Genomic DNA, 17,014 nt, shown 5'->3' with positions numbered 1-17,014 from the left:
ATCTCAAGGCAAGGGGCAGGGTGCATGGCTCTCTGGGAGAAAGTCCAGAACTGAGAGAGAATGAATAGCAGTGTGCAGGCTTTTTATAAGGAGAAAAGTCCCACTGGCACAGGAGTTAAAAGAGGCTCTTGTCCAATGCAAGATTTTAAAGAGGCAGCAAGAGGTTGCATGATCTTGTGAAATGGCGGGGGCGGGGTTGGGGGTAAGCTTTACCAGAAGGCTGCAGGAGGTTACAAAGGCAGGAAATAAAGCTCAGAAGTTGCTGGCTGTAAATCATACATCATCGGGAGTCCAAGTTTCTTTCCTGGGGTCTTCATAAGGTATATACTCAAAATACTGTATTTCAGTTACTTAAGTCCTGGACTTCCTCTCTACATACACACACACACTTTGTTATTCACTATGTTATGTTATTCATTTGAAATAAAATTAGGTTCATTTGTTTCTGTTTGTATTACATTTTTCTTGCCATGTTGATTTTATTTATTTTTCAGCATGTGAATATTAACATGGTTATAAAAGTCAGAACTATGCAAAAATGTATATTTAGAAAAGTATGATCACTCTTCCATATTTCTTCTACTCTTTTTCCACATCCCCTCCTTTCCACTTTGTTCCCAGCTACTCTTGTACGTAACCAATCTCATTAGTTTCTAGCTTATCTTTTCATGTTTCTTTTTTCATATATATGCATGTATATCCATATATGTGTAATGAGCACATACACACACCTATGTATATGTATACATGTCCATATACATACACAGTTGTTACATACTGATGATTTTCATTTCAGGACTGACCTAGACCACAAACAAACAAAAAATATGGTGTCAGTCTAGGAACTTGGCCAAAAAGCCTTTTCACTCAACCTAAGTTTTATCATCAAAACCACTTCTCCACGGAGATATGTATCCCAAAATGAAATGAAATATCCAAACTTTTAAAACTCATTTATAATCAAGTCCAGTGACATTACCATAGTTCTAGGTGCAAGCAAGTTTGTGTATGAAGTCAACATCATTCACAAAAACAAATTCATCAAAAATGAAGAAGGTCCACAGGACTCAGGATCCAAGTTTCTTAAGACTCCTGATTCATAGATAAAAATTCTTTGCAAACGGATTAAGAGAATCTGGAGAATCTAATATTTTTGAGAGGTTGTGCAAAACTATTTTATTTACAAAAATGGCACAAAAGTGAATTCAACAGTCAATGCACATGCACACTTCATTCACATATTCAACAACAAAAGGTATTCTAACACTATAGACCTGAATAAGAATACTAGCTTCAATAGTGGCTGTTATGCACTAGAGTCACATAAGTTGTACCAGAATGGGCAAATATTGCCCAAGCAAAATTCTATTGTTAAAGCTGAAACATATTTAAGGCCAATCAAGTTCAAGCACAGGATGCAAATCTTTTGGAGCCCCATCTCTTGTGTTTGACCACCTTTCTTCTAACTTGTGGTCTTAAACTTCTGCTTCACAAAATCCAAAAGGAAAATACAGAAGAACTCAATACAATAGAGTTTATTTTAGATAAGAGTAACATACAAAGCTATAATTAAGATTAATTAAAGAAAGCCAAAATATTAAAATTGTAAAACTTGCTTATTACTTGTTGGAACCAGCCCTACACTAGGAGTTGGGTAATACATACAATTCTTTTCAAGTAGATTACTTTACATTGCTCCAACATGTTCTTTTCATTAGTGCACTGCTAAGCTAATCAAAAACTCCACACATGTATATTACCTTACAATAGCAGCACATACTACAGCTACCTGCAAAGCCATCCCTCTCAAATGACTGAGTGAAAGGAAATAAAAAGTGCAGAAGTAACATATTAAGAGGAAATAATGGGAATTAGAAGATTCATGCATTTCAGCTCTTTTAACCCGTCAGCCGGCTTGCTAGCAACAAGAGATGGTTTCCGTTGAGGAAGGTCCTGTGGAGTGGGAATGTGGTCACCAGTGACCTCTGTCTTATTTGGGGCTGTAGTAGGAAGTTGCTTGTTCTTCATTTTTGCTTTAGCCATGCTGTAATCCCCAGAATCAAAACCTTTTTGCCCTTTCTGCAATCACTTCCTTAAAAAAATCTGAACCTCTGGGCTTTTATCCCAGATGAGGATACCTTGTTTTTAATCTTGCTTCTTCAGCTTTCTCTGGACTAGTTACTTTATCTTCCATTTCCTTCTGCTTCTCCGTGGAGGCTGCCTCGGGGACTTCCGGGTACATACTTCTTGCTCCCTCTTACTCTGCTTCTCCAGCTCTGCGACATCCTGAGAATCTAATATTTTAGACCCAAATACCTTCCTTTGCTTGAACGCATCAAAAAATGATAGTCATTTTTTATTGAAGTATAGTTGATTTACAATGTTGTGTTAATTACTGCTGTACAGCAAAGTGATTCAGTTATATGTATATATACATTGTTTTTAAAGAATATTAAAAAAAAGAAGGTATACATCTTTTCATGTTTCTTTACACATGAAAGGTAGCATATTATTTTGCACTTTGCTTTCTTCACTTAACAATATATCTTGGAAATCACCCCATGTCAGTTCATAAAGTTCTTTCTCATTCTTTTTTTATTTATTTATTTTTTTTGCGGTATGCGGGCCTCTCACTGTTGTGGCCTCTCCCGTTGCGGAGCACAGGCTCCGGACATGCAGGCTCAGAGGCCATAGCTCACGGGCCCAGCTGCTCCGTGGCATGTGGGATCCTCCTGGACCGGGTCACGAACCCACGTCCCCTGCATCGGCAGGCGGACTCTCAACCACTGTGCCACCAGGGAAGCCCTCTCATTCTTTTTTGCATCTGCATAGTATTCCACTGTGTGATGTACCATATTTTATTCAAGCAGTCTCCTGCATGAGCATTTAGTTTGTTTCCAGTATTCTGAAATTACAATGTTGTAATGAATAACCTTGTGCATATATATTTTTATCTTATTGTAGGTCTATTTTCAGGGTATATTCCTAGGGATAGGATTACTTTACTAAAAGACAAATGCATATGTCTTAATTTTGTTAGACAGTTACAAATCTCCCTCCAACAGGATTGTACTACTTTGCATTCCCACCAGTAATATATGAGAGTGACTTTCTCTACAGCCTTGCTAATAGAATGTGTTGGCATATTTTTCATTTTTACCATCAGATTGGAAAATTTAATTCATCTATACACTTATGTTTTGTTTATAAGAGACCTGCTGAAATAAAAATTAAAAATTGAAAATAGAAGAAGATATGCTAGGCAAATGCTAAGAAAATAAAGCAAATGTATCAATATTAATATCATATAAAAGAGAATTCAAGGTGAATAAATTAATGGGACAAAGAGAGATACATTATGGTGGTTTTATCCCCAACAAGATGAAATAGTCATGAACCTTTAGGCATATAACAAGAGAGCTTTGAAATATATAAGCAAAATGTAATAGAAATAAAAGGAGAAAGTTACAAAATCACTATCATGTTAGAAGACTTTAGCATACTTTTTCCCGTAGCGGAGCACAGGCTCCGGACACGCAGGCTCAGAGGCCATGGCTCACAGGCCTAGCCGCTCCGCAGCATGTGGATCTTCCCGGAGCGGGGCACGAACCCATGTCCCCTGCATCGGCAGGCGGACTCTCAACCACTACGCCACCAGCGAAGCCCTAGCATAGTTCTTAATGGTCAAAAGATCACGTAGGCAAAAACAAGGAGGTATCTTAACTGGGGTTACCCAGAAGGCAGATTTTGAAACAAGGACTGGGTATGGGTGGTGTATCTGGGAAGTGACCCCAAGAATCACCTCCCAAAGAAATAGGGTGCAACTGCTGTGGGTAACTGGAGTTCAATCCTTCTAGGAACTCTCTAACTGTATAGAACAGACCTCAGAATTGTTCCACCACAAAACAGGGAAGATGGGGCATTTATCTATTGACTTTTGTCCTCCTTCAGCTGAGAAGTGTCCTTCATCCTTGGGACATTAAACTTCCCATACTTTTAGGTTGCATCTGTACAGTTGAGAAGCCTTCTGTAGCTTCCAAGAAAGCAAGAGCAGAGAAATGCTGTGATTTGTTCTTGGTTCAGGACATTGGCAATCATACATTGAACTTCCACCATGCTGAGCTGAAGTCAGGTAGATCCAGGGATTTGGCATGGTGCATCTTAAACATTTGCTATGGTAGAATTACTGAAGATTTGAATGATACAAGTAATCTCCTATGGTGTGTTATGGGTTCACTGTTGGTAAGGTAGAATGAAGCTGTATCTGATGAACCTTATATACCATACTTAAAAAGTAAACATTATCACTTTACAATGGGAAGCCATTTCATGTTTTAAGCCAGGGAATGGCACAGATTGTGTTTTCAGTATACAACTCTTGTAGAGGATGGTTTGTAGGGGGGCAAGAATGAGGGCAGGCTGACCAGTCTATTGCAATGTCCAGAAGACTGAGATGAATAGGATTTGACCTAGGACAATGAGAATGGAATAAAGAAGAAAGATTTGTGAGACAATTAGGAGCATAAAAGACAAGATTTGGGAAGAAGAGTTGGGAGAAGAGGTGGTGAAGGTAATCAGTTAAACTTGGAAAATATTGGGTTTGTCTTTGCAGCATCTTAATGAGGTACATAGAAGAAACATAATGATGTGACAGATTAGAAAACTGTGGTCCCTGTATGAAGTTGTGACATGCCCCAAATTACATAGCTATTTAGTTGCAGGCTGAGGACTAGAACCCGGGTTTCCTGACAGACTTCTAGCCTTGTGTTCTCTAATTCTAGCACTATGCCCAAACAAGCAATTGACACATTATGAAGGGTACTAACTGCTCTTCTCACTATCTATCTGTAAAGAATATTTTACCCATTGTAACACATGACTGTATCATTAAAAACTGTTTTTTTTAAAAAAAGCTGAATGTAAAAAAGCTTAGATAATTATACTCTAGAAATTTAAAAAGGTGCTGAAATTTCTCATAGAGAATGAGGATTCTAACAGCAATGTTGAAATAGAGAATATTAACTGTGACTGTAATATAACAAGACCATTTCAACAAATCAGAATGTATATACGTCTGGGTATTTTCCTAAGAGAAAAACAACATTTATTCCATGGACACCACTGTCACTTGCAAACCTCTTACTCCTTTTTGAAATTGCTCCTAAGCCAGTTTATGAGTCATAGAAGGAAAATTAAAAAGAAAATTTATAGTCATATCTCATATACAGCTGATGGGAAATTTTTAATCAGTATGCAGCTAGTACTTGTGGTTATAAAAGCTACAGATATGGGAACCGATTCAATGAAAATTATTAAAGTGCACAATTAATTCTGAGCGAATTAGCAAATACCTAGTCTGGGTCAATGATAAACTGTTTTACAAGAAGTTGGCATAGAACCTAGCTGAGAAATGTGCTTAAATGAAACTTCATCGTATGATGGTGGATGGAAAGGGCAACTGAGTTATACAAAAACCCTGCAGGCTGACTTTGTGAGATGAAAAATCCTGAAAGTGACCCTTAAAGCAAGTAGGCTAGGAATTATACCTGTATTTTGCTGAACTTTTACAGATAGCATCACACCAGAGATCAGAGAACAGTGAATGGAGTGTTGTACTTAATCAGCCTTAGATTGTGAACTTAATGTCTTCACTGTGATGCCCCCACAGGGTGCAAAGCAGTTTTTGAGCTATAAAGGAACTACCACTCTGGGTCTCCTTTGGCCATGAGGAAAATGTTTTGGAACTAGATAGAGGTGATGACTGCACAACACTGTGGATGTACTAAATATCATTGAATTGTACACTTTAAAGTGGTTAACCTTATGTGAATTTTGCCTGAATTTCAAAAAATGAGCTACCACTTTGCGAACAATTTGCTTCAGGCACTTTCCTTGGCCTTAATATCCAGCATCTCACCCTCCCAGCAACCTCTGAGATACACATTATTATCTCCATTTTGGGGATGAGGGTCTGAGGTTCAGTGAGGTTAAGTGTTTTGGCCAAGGTAGTTTAACAGAAGAGTTGGGGTTCAAACTAAGTCTATCTGATTCCAAGATTTGAACTCCCAGGTTTGAACATTTATAGAACTCCATAAAGGGGGTGGTCAGTCACGTAGATGTAATAAATCCTTGAAGCAATTTAACTAAATGTGAAAAGAGGAGTATGCCTGTTGAAATTTTCTTTCTTCATCTCCAAAAGTAGTACAATCCTTTTGGAGAGAGATTTGGAAATAGCAAACAAAATTAATACATATGTATTTGTCTTTTAACAAGTAACCCTCTTGACTGAGAGAAAAATGTACATTCTAAAAGTAGAGAATTATGTTTCATTTGGTGGACTTACTGAGGACTTAAGCCTGGGGTAAGCCTCTGAGGGACTGTTCCAAAGAGGTAAGGGAGGAGCCAGGAAATATAGGATTTTATGCTAAACAAACAAACGTGTAGTTTGAACGTTAAAAGATTACTGCTAATCACAAAAATAGACATCTCAAATTAATAATTTTAGTGTCTTTCTGTGTATGGGAAGATGCAAGAGTCTGGGCTCATTGAATTTATTCCTTTGATATGCACTTTCACTATCTAGGGCCAGTATCCTGTTTTTCTCCATCCTGAATTCCCCTCAGGTGCACTGGTTGGGAGCTGCAGTGGCTGATGGTTTTATGGCTGCAACATCCTTGGCTTACTGAAACATCAGGAGACATTCTTTGTCCACAACCCAGTGTCATGGAAAACAGAACTAATGTGAGGACTTCTCATGAGGAGGATTTGGTTACTGGAACTGGATTATAAAGTAGAAACTTACCTAGGTAAGAGCTCATTATTTAGACTAGAATATAAGGTCAGAAAGGGACTGGTAGGAAGGCTGACTTTCGCTGAGTGACTGAGCTGCGAGACCAGCGTTCTTTACATTTCCCCCTGCCTGATAGTCAGACGGCTCCTAGAGATGAGCAAGTCTGAGCCTGCATGTCTTCGCCAAGTGGCAGAAGCTGTAGGAACTAAAATAGAACTGATCCTTATACCTAGAAGCTCACATCCAGGAAACACTTTCTCTAAATGGCCAGTTCCTAAATTCCTCCTAGGGCAGAGAATCCACAAGGCGGCCCCCCAATTCTTTAGTTCTTTGCTGTTCTGTTTCCTCTGGGTATTTACAGTGTCTGGTGGAACAGGACTATAATATCATGTGCTTCCTATATGGGTTCTGCCATCTGACATATATAATCTAACCTAAAAATAGTCAATAAAACTGTGAATTCAAGGAATTGTTACTTCTCCAAGTTTCAATTCTGAATATAATATTTTCTTAAATAAATAGTACAGACATAAAGAATAGGCTGTATTCCTAAATCTCCTGTAAGACAACATGGTAGAGCAGAAAGTGCATTAGGCTTTGGAGACAGATCTGGATTCAAAATCAGCCTCTATTTACCAGCTGTGTGTGACTTTGAGCAAGTTATGTATTCTCTCTGAGCCCATTTCTTCTTCTGTAAAATGTAGATGCTATTTGCCTCAGGGTTATTTATTATTTTAAAATGATATTACGGGGACTTCCCTGGTGGTTCAGTGGTTAAGAATCCGCCTGCCAATGCAGGGGACACGGGTTCAATCCCTGCTCTGGGAAGACCCCACATGCCGTGGAGCAACTAAGCCCATGCACCACAACTACTGAGCCTGCGCTCTAGAGCCCACGAGCCACAACTACTGAAGCCCACATGCCTAGAGCCCGTACTCCGCAACAAGAGAAGCCACTGAAATGAGAAGTCCCCACCCTGCAACGAAGAGTAGGCCCTGCTCACCGCAACTAGAGAAAGCCCACACACAGCAACAAAGACCCAATGCAGCCAAAAATAAATAAATTAAAAATAAATAAATAAAATGATATTATGTATCACTATATACACAACAATGCCTAAGATATGTACTCAATAAATGATAGTTTCTCTTCCCTTCCCTCTTATAATAGTAATCTTAGAAAATGTCTGATTTTACAGTAAGAACTCAATAAGAAAACAGAGAAAATGTGGTAGGAGTAGATAATATTTCTGAGAAAGAGAAAAACAGGCTCTGACATCCAGGAGCTGCCCTGGCATTCACAACTAGATCTTGGTATTCTCTTCTTGAACATAAACACTCTTACAGATCATGAACACCAAATAAGGCCACTCTGTGAATACAATGTGTCAACACCAAAAAAAGAAAAAGACCACTATGTAATCATGTTTGAACACACACAAAATGTAAATGTGGTTTGAGCCACAAAAACGACTAACTATTCCCCTATTCTAGCTAATATTAGTGACTGCTGCTTCTGTACGTACCATTTAGAGCTTGACCCTCATGCTAGTCTTTCCTTCTTCTAGGTAAGATTTACTGAGATATCCAATCATGACGTTACCTCTGCTTCCTGACAGCATCTATATCCAGAGAAAAGACCTCTTCCTTGAATCCTTCCCCAATCACCTAACATGAACCCAAATCCTATATACTAAGTCCTTTCTAAACTCTTATGGTGGGGTGGCCCATGGATCCCCATGACATGCATTCTCTCTCCCTGCAACAAGCAAGAAAACCAATTACAAGTGTGTTCCCAGTGGCCTTTGGCTGGAGGGCATTGACATAACTGATTATGCAGTATCAACTCCAGGGTCTGAATAAATCAAAAACACCTCCATCCTGGTCTTTCAGTATAAGTTCCTTTTCCCTTTTCTCTCAGTACACACTTTTAAAAATTACTTATTGCATTTAATCTAAATATTATTAAGATATATCAGGTTATTTAATTTGTACAGAAGACCCTCAAAAGCTTCCTTAAGCTCTGCTGTAGCTTCCTGTTTCTTTGCTTATATAACAGATTGATGTCTGGGTTAGTGATTAAGAAGGAGGGCAGAAGATGGCGGTGTGGAAAAAGACAAGGAGTTAGCATCTCCCCACAACTAGGGTGCCTGCTGCCACTGGTGTGGGACCCTAATGCCCAAGGGGATGGGAGGAACCCCCAAGTGAACTGGATCTTGGTTCACGAGCCAGGGGTTGGGCCAAAGTTCCTATGGTGGGAGCTCTGAGTCCGAACCACTAGACTAACAGAGAAGCTCAGACCCCAAGGATCGTTCATTGGAGTGAGATCTCACGGAGGTCCCCATCTCAGCACCCAGAACCAGCTCTATCCAACAGCCTACAAACTCCAGTGCTGGAAGCTTCAGGCCAAACAACCAGTAAGACAGGAACACAATCCCACTCATATAAAACAAAAAAAAATGAGACAGCAAAAATATATGTCACAGATGAAGGAGCAAGGTAAAAACCTACAAGACCAAATAAATGAAGAGGAAATAGGCAATCTACCTGAAAAAGAATTCAGAGTAATGATAGTAAAGATGATCCAGAATCTCGGAAATAGAATGGAGACATAGATTGAGAAAATACAAGAAGTGTTTTAACAAAGATCTAGAAGAACTAAAGAACAAACAGAGATGAACAACACAATAAATGAAGTGAAAAATACACTAGAAGGAATCAATAACAGAATAACTGAAGCAAAAAAATGAATAAGTGAGCTGGAAGACAAAATGGTGGAAATAACTGCTGAGGAGCAGAGTAAAGAGAAAAGAATGAAAAGAATTGAAAATGATCTCAGAGACCTCTGGGACAACACTAAACGCACCAACATTTGAATTATAGGGGCCCCAGAAGAAGAAGAGAAAAAGAAAGGGTCTGAGAAAATATTTGAAAAGATTATAGTGGAAAACTTCCCTAACATAGGAAAGGAAATAGTCACCCAAGTCCAGGAAGCACAGAGTCCCATACAGGATAAACCCTAGGAGAAACACACCAAGACACATATTAATCAAACGAACAAAAATTAAATTCAAAGAAAAAATATTAAAAGCAGCAAGGGAAAAACAAAAAATAACATACAAAGGAATCCCCATAATGTTATCAGCTGATTTTTCAGCAGAAACTCTGCAGGCCAGAAGGGACTGGCAGGATATACTTAAAGTGATGAAAGAGAAAAACCTACAACCAAGATTACTCTACACAGCAAGGATCTCATTCAGATTCAGTGGAGAAATCAAAAGCTTTTCAGACAAGCAAAAGCTAAGAGAATTCAGAACCACCAAACCAGCTTTACAACAAATGCTGTAGGCGGGAAGCTTCTCTAGGTGGGAAACACAAGAGAAGAAAAAGACCCACAAAAACAAACCCAAAACAATTAAGAAAATGGTAATAGAAACATACATATTGATAATAACCTTGAATGTAAATGGATTAATGCCCCAACCAAAAGACAAAGACTGGCTGAATGGATATAAAAACAAAACCCATATATATGCTGTCTACAAGAGACCCACTTCAGACCTGGGGACACATACAGACTGAAAGTGAAGGGATAGAAAAAGATATTCCATGCAAATGGAAATCAAGAGAGCTGGAATAGCAATGCTCGTATCCGATAAAATAGACTTTAAAATAAAGACTGTTACAAGAGACAAGGAGGGTCACTACATAATGATCAAAGGATCAATCCAAGAAGAAGATATAACAATTATAAATGTTTATGCATCCAACATAGGGGCACCTCAATACATAAGGCAAATGCTAACAACCATGAAAGGAGAAATCGACAGTAACACAATAATAGTAGGGAAATTTTAACACCCCACTTACACCAATGGACAGACCATCCAAACAGAAAATAAATGAGGCAACACAAGTTTTAACTGACACAATAGACCAGATAGATTTAATTGAGATTTATAGAACATCCCACCCAAAAGTGGCAGAATACACTATCTTCTCAAGTGCACACAGAACATTCTTCAGGATAGATCACATCTTGGGTCACAAATCAAGCCTCGGAAAATTTAAGAAAATTGAAATCATATCAAGCATCTTTTCTGACCACAATGATATGAGATTGGAAATCAATTACAGGAAAAAAAACTGTAAAAAACACAAATACATGGAGGCTAAACTGTGTGCTACTAAATAACCAAGAGATCACTGAAGAAATCAAAGAAGAAATAAAAAAATACATAGAAACAAATGACAACAAAAACACAACGACCCAAAACCTATGGGATGCAGCAAAAGCAGTTCTAAGAGGGAAGTTTATAACAATTCAATCTCACCTCAAGAAACAAGAAAAATCTCAAACAATCTAACCCTATACTTAAAACAATTAGAGCAAGAACAAAGAAAACCCAAAGTCAGTAGAAGGAAAGAAATCAAAAAGATCAGAGCAGAAATAAACGAAATAGAAATGAAGAAAACAATAGCAAAGATCAATAAAACTAAAAGCTGGTTCTTTGAGAAGATAAACAAAATTGACAAACCCTTAACCAGACTCATCAAGAAAAAAAGGGAAAGGATGCAAATCAATAAAATTAGAAATGAAAAAGGAGAAGTCACAACTGACACTGCAGAAATACAGAGGATTATAAGAGACTACTGCAAACAACTGTATGCCAATAAAATGGACAACCACGAAGAAATGGACAAATTCTTGGAAAGGCACAATTTTCCAAGACTGAACCAGGAAGAATTAGAAAATATAAACAGACCTATCACAAGTAATGAAATTGAAACCGTAATAAAAAATCTTCCAACAAACAAAAGTCCAGGACCAGATGGCTTCACAGGAGAATTCTATCAAACATTTAGAGCAAAGCTAACACTGATCCTTCTCAAACTCTTCCAAAAAATTGCAGAGGGAGAAACACTCCCAAATTCATTCTGCGAAGCCACCATCACCCTGATACCAAAACCAGAAAAAGATATCACACAAAAAGGAAAATTATAGACCAATATCACTGATGAACATGGATGCAAAGATCCTCAAAAAAATACTAGCAAACGGAATCCAACAGCACAGCACATTAAAAGGATCACACACCATGATCAAGTGGGATTTACCCCAGGGATGCAAGGATTCTTCAATATACATAAATCAATCAATGTGATACACCACACTAACAAATTAAGGAATAAAAACCATATGGCCATCTCAATAGATGCAGAAAGAGCTTTTGACAAAATTCAACACCCATTTATAATAAAAACTCTCCAGAAAATGGGCATAGACAGAAACTACCTCAACATAATAAAAGCCATATATGACAAACCCACAGCAAGCATCACACTCAATGGTGAAAAACTGAAAGCACTTCCACTAAGATCAGGAACAGGACAAGGATGTCCACTCTCACCACTCTTATTCAACATAGTTTTGGGAGTCCTAGCCACAGCAATCAGAGAAGAAAAAGAAATAAAAGGAATCAAAATTGGAAAAGAAGAAGTAAAACTGTCACTGTTCGTCGATGACATGATACTATACATAGAAAATCCTAAAGATGCCACCAGAAAACTACTAGAACTAATCAATGAATTTGGTAAGGTTGAAGGATACAAAATTAGTGCACAGAAATCTCTGGCATTCCTATACAGCAACAACGAAAAATCAGAAAGAGAAATTAAGGAAACACTCCCATTTACCATTGCAACAAAAAGAATGAAATACCTAGGAATAAACCTGCCTAAGGAGGTGAAAGACTTGTACTCAGGAAACTATAAAACACTGATGAAAGAAATCAAAGACGACATAAACAGATGGAGAAACATACCATGTTCTTGGATTGGAAGAATCAATATTGTGAAAATGAATATATTACCCAAAGCAATCTACAGATTCAATACAACCCGTATCAAACTACAAATGGCATTCTTCACAGAATTAGAACCAAAAATTTTACAATTCGTATGGAAACACAAAAGACCCCAATTAGCCAAAGCAATCTTGAGAAAGAAAAATGGAGTTGGAGGAATCAGGCTCCCTGACTTCAAACTACACCACAAAGCTACAGTAATCAAGATAGTATGATATTGGCACAAAAATAGAAATACAGATCAATGGTACAGGATAGAATGCCCAGAGATAAACCCACGCACATATGAGCACCTAATTTACGACAAAGGAGGCAAGAACATACAATGGAGAAAAGACAGCCTCTTCAATAAGTGGTTCTGGGAAAAGTGGACAGTTACATGTAAAACAATAAAATCAGAACACTATCTAACACCATACCAAAAATAAACTCCAAATGGATTAAAGACTTAAATGTAAGACCAGACACTATAAAACTCTTAGAGGAAAACATAGGAAAAACACTCTTTGACATAAACCACAGCAAGATCTTTTTTACCCACCTCCTAGAGTAACAGAAATAAAAACAAAAATAAACAAATGGGACTTAAAAGCTTTTGCACAGCAAAGGAAACTATAAACAAGACAAAAAGACAACCCTCAGAATGGGAGAAAATATTTGCAAATGAAACAACAGCCAAAGATTAATCTCCAAAATATACAAACAGCTCATGGAGCTCAATATCAAAAAAACAAACAACCCAGTTAAAAAGTGGGCAGAAGACTTGAATAGACATTTCATCAAGGAAGATATACAGATGGCCAAGAGGCACATGAAAAGATGCTCAACATCACTAATTATTACAGAAATGCAAATCAAAACTACAATGAGGCATCACCTCACACCAGTCAGAATGGCCATTATCAAAGAATCTAGAAACAATAAATGCTTGAAAGGGTGTGGTGAAAAGGGAACCCCTCTTGCACTGTTGGTGGGAATGTAAATTGATACAACCACTATGGAAAACAGTATGGAGATTCCTTAAAAAACTACAAATAGAACTACCATATGACCCAGCAATCCCACTACTGGGCATATACCCTGAGAAAACCATAATTCAAAAAGAGACATGTACCACAATGTTCATTGCAGCACTATTTACAATAGCCAGGACATGGAAACAATGTAAGTGTCCATTGACAGATGAATGGATAAAGAAGATGTGGCACATATATACAATGGAATGTTACTCAGCCATAAAAAGAAATGAAATTGAGTTATTTGTAGTGAGGTGAATGGACCTAAAATCTGTCATACAGAGTGAAGTAAGTCAGAAAGAGAAAAACAAATACTGCATGCTAATGCATATGCAAATCCAAAAAAAATGGTACTGATGAACCTAGTTGCAGGACAGGAATAAAGACACAGACATAGAGAATGGACTTGAGGACATGGGGTGGGAGGGGGAAGCTGGGGCCAAGTGAGAGTGGCATTGACATATATACACTACTGAATGTAAAATAGCTAGGTAGAGGGAAGCAGCCGCATAGCACAGGGAGATCAACTCTGTGCTTTGCGATGACCTAGAAGGGTGGGATAGGGAGGATGGGAGGGAGGCTCAAGAGGGATGGGATATGGGGACATATGTATGCATGTGGATGATTCACTTTGTTGTACAACAGAAACTAACACAGTATTGTGAAGCAGTTATACTCCAATAAAGATCTATTAAAAAAAAGGAAAAAAGAAGAAGGGCACATGATGGGTAACTCTGTACCTTAACAATTAAGTTTAAATCCATAACTACTCTTTTCTCATTTTCAGCAGTAGCTTCTGAGTAATAGCTCTTTTCCACTGTATTTGTAATACATAAATCCCCTTTTTTCATAGTAGTCAGGAAATCTTTTGTGAAATGTTTTGAAATGCTTTATGTAAATGTCATTGTTTGTTAGTATAAAATTGTCATCGTATACACTACCCACTAAGACTTGGAGGAAATTACACAATCAATAGAGATCTTTGTATATAGTCCGGGAGGGGAAATTTTCCCCCTCTACCCCTCTTGAGTTCTTGTGGTGGGACAAATAATAAAATTAACATAAGGCAGAGTAACAGGAGAAAAAGAAACAAATTTCAATTCATGCACATGAAGGTCTCATAGAAATGGACCTAAGAAGTGGCTAAATCAGGCAGCCTTTTATACTTTTTAGACACAGAAACAATAAATTTGTGAGGAATTGACAGGACAAAGAAACTTAGATTTTGGGTGCTCAAATAGTGAAGAATCTAAACAGAATCTGGGTTTGGGGTAGTAAATTTAAAGAAGTAACCAGATTTGTTTATATAGGCTTCTCAGTCTGAATTCCCTATCTCTGATGATAAGGGTAGCTTTCTACCCCCAGATGCAGGGAATGCACCTTTCACATGAGAGATTTATTTCCTGCTTTCAGGGAGACAGAAAGGACAGTCAGTGTCCCTCTTGAGTTGGTCGTTTAAGTAACTTTAATTCAAAATAATCAATATGCTATTGAAGCACATTTTGGGGCAGCCTATCTTGGGCTCCCAAAATACATAAGGAAGGGATAAAAGTGAATAAAATTAAAGAAATAGTAGGGACCATATGGGAAGTAAAAAACAGAAGCCTGGTAAGATTCCTGTAAGTTTTAAAGTTAGTAGTGCCTTTGGACTTACAGAACGAGCAGAATTAGGGCAAACAGACAATTTCACCTGAACTGGGCCAAAAGAACAGAGGACCACAGAAAGACAGGTGAAAGAAACTGTTTATTGACAATCTACCATGTACCAGGTACCATGCTAGATACTTCATATAACTTCATACCATTTAATTCTTACAACACCACCCTGAAATAGATTGATCCACATTTTACAGATTAAAAAACCAAGCTTCAGAGCACTTAAGGTCACACAGCTGATTAAGTGACAATAGTCAAATCTTGGTGATGCCTCCCTCTCCCCAGGTTAATTTCCTAATATAATGTCACTCCTGGAAATAACACTCTGACTCAAGAAACTCATAATCTGATGGGGGAAAGACAAACAAGTATGACAAAATCAGCAAAGAGCTAACTAAAAAGATTGAGTTCAGGGAATTCCCTGGTGGTCCAGTGGTTAGGCCTCCACACTTCCACTGCAGAGGTCACAGTTTCGATCCCTGGTCAGGGAACTAAGATCCTGCAAGCCGCGCTGTGCAGCCAAAAATAAATAAATAAATAAATTAAATAAAAAGACTGAGTTCAAACATGGCTTAGTAGTAGAACCATAGTATTCACAGGAAGAGACTCCAGATTCCACATACCATAAAGTTTAGCCATTTAAAGTGTACAATTCAATGTTTTTTGGTATATTTAGAGAGTTGTGCAACCATCATCACAATCTAATTTCGGAACATGTTTGTCCTCCCCCAGAGAAACCCTGTACCCATTGGCAGTCACTCCCCATTTCCCCCAACGTCTTACCCCAGCCCTAGGCAACCACTAATCTACTTTATGTCTCTATGGATTTGCCTGTTCTGGACATTTCATATAGAATAATACAATATGTGGTCCTTCGTGACTGACTTCTTACACTTAGCATAATGTTTTCAAGGTTCACCCATGTTGTAGTATGTATCAACGCTTCATTCCTTTTTTGCCAAATAATATTCCACCTCCTCCTTACTTTTTGCTTGCTAACAGAGCCCTGGTTTCGATCAAGTATAAGACAGGCTTATATCCCAACGTAGGTCATATCACAGATGTTTAATCTTAATTAATCCAAGCTGGATTTTTCAAAATCAGGTTGTGATCCATTAGCGAATCATAAAATCAGATCAGTAGGTCACAATCAACATGTCTCATTGTGGTAAAAAGCACATAACATAGTGGCTACATCAATTTACAATCCCACCAACAGTGTACAAGTGTTCCTCTTTCTCCACATCCTCACCAACATTTGTTTTTTGTGTTCTTTTTGATGATAGCCTTTCTGACAGGTGTGAGGTGATATCTCACATGTGCCTGTTGCCCACCTGCATTTCCTCTTTGGAAAAATGTCTTTTCAGCTCTTCTGCCTATTTTTTAATCAGGTTGTTTGTTCTTTTGATGTTGAGTTGTATGAGCTGTTTATATGTGCTGGATACTAATCCCTTATTGGTCATATCATTTGCAAATGTTTTCTCCCATTCAGTAGGTTGTCTCTTCATTTTGTTGATGGTTTCCTTGGCTGTGCAAAAGCTTTTAAGTTTAATTAGGTCCCATTTGCTTATTTTTGCTTTTATTTCCTTTACTTTAGGAGACAGATCCAAAAAAATATTGCTGCGATTTATGTCAAAGAGTGTTCTGCTTATGTTTCCCTCTAGGAGTTTTATAGTATCCAGTCAT

The 17,014-nt window shown here is 37.9% G+C and overlaps 1 pseudogene; it reads right to left on the bottom strand.

Annotated features, from left to right (window-relative positions):
* Nucleotides 1-1,002: 1,002 nt before the first annotated feature.
* LOC149744204 (cAMP-regulated phosphoprotein 19 pseudogene) lies at nucleotides 1,003-3,050 on the bottom strand (annotated as a pseudogene).
* Between the last annotated feature and the right edge of the window lie 13,964 nt (nucleotides 3,051-17,014).

The sequence above is a fragment of the Delphinapterus leucas genome, chromosome X (genome assembly GCF_059928025.1).
Source record: "Delphinapterus leucas isolate spDelLeu-1000000601 "Yukka" chromosome X, BTC_Dleu_Yukka2, whole genome shotgun sequence".
In the NCBI taxonomy this organism is placed as follows: domain Eukaryota; kingdom Metazoa; phylum Chordata; class Mammalia; order Artiodactyla; family Monodontidae; genus Delphinapterus; species Delphinapterus leucas.
This window is presented reverse-complemented; position numbering and strand designations above follow the sequence as displayed.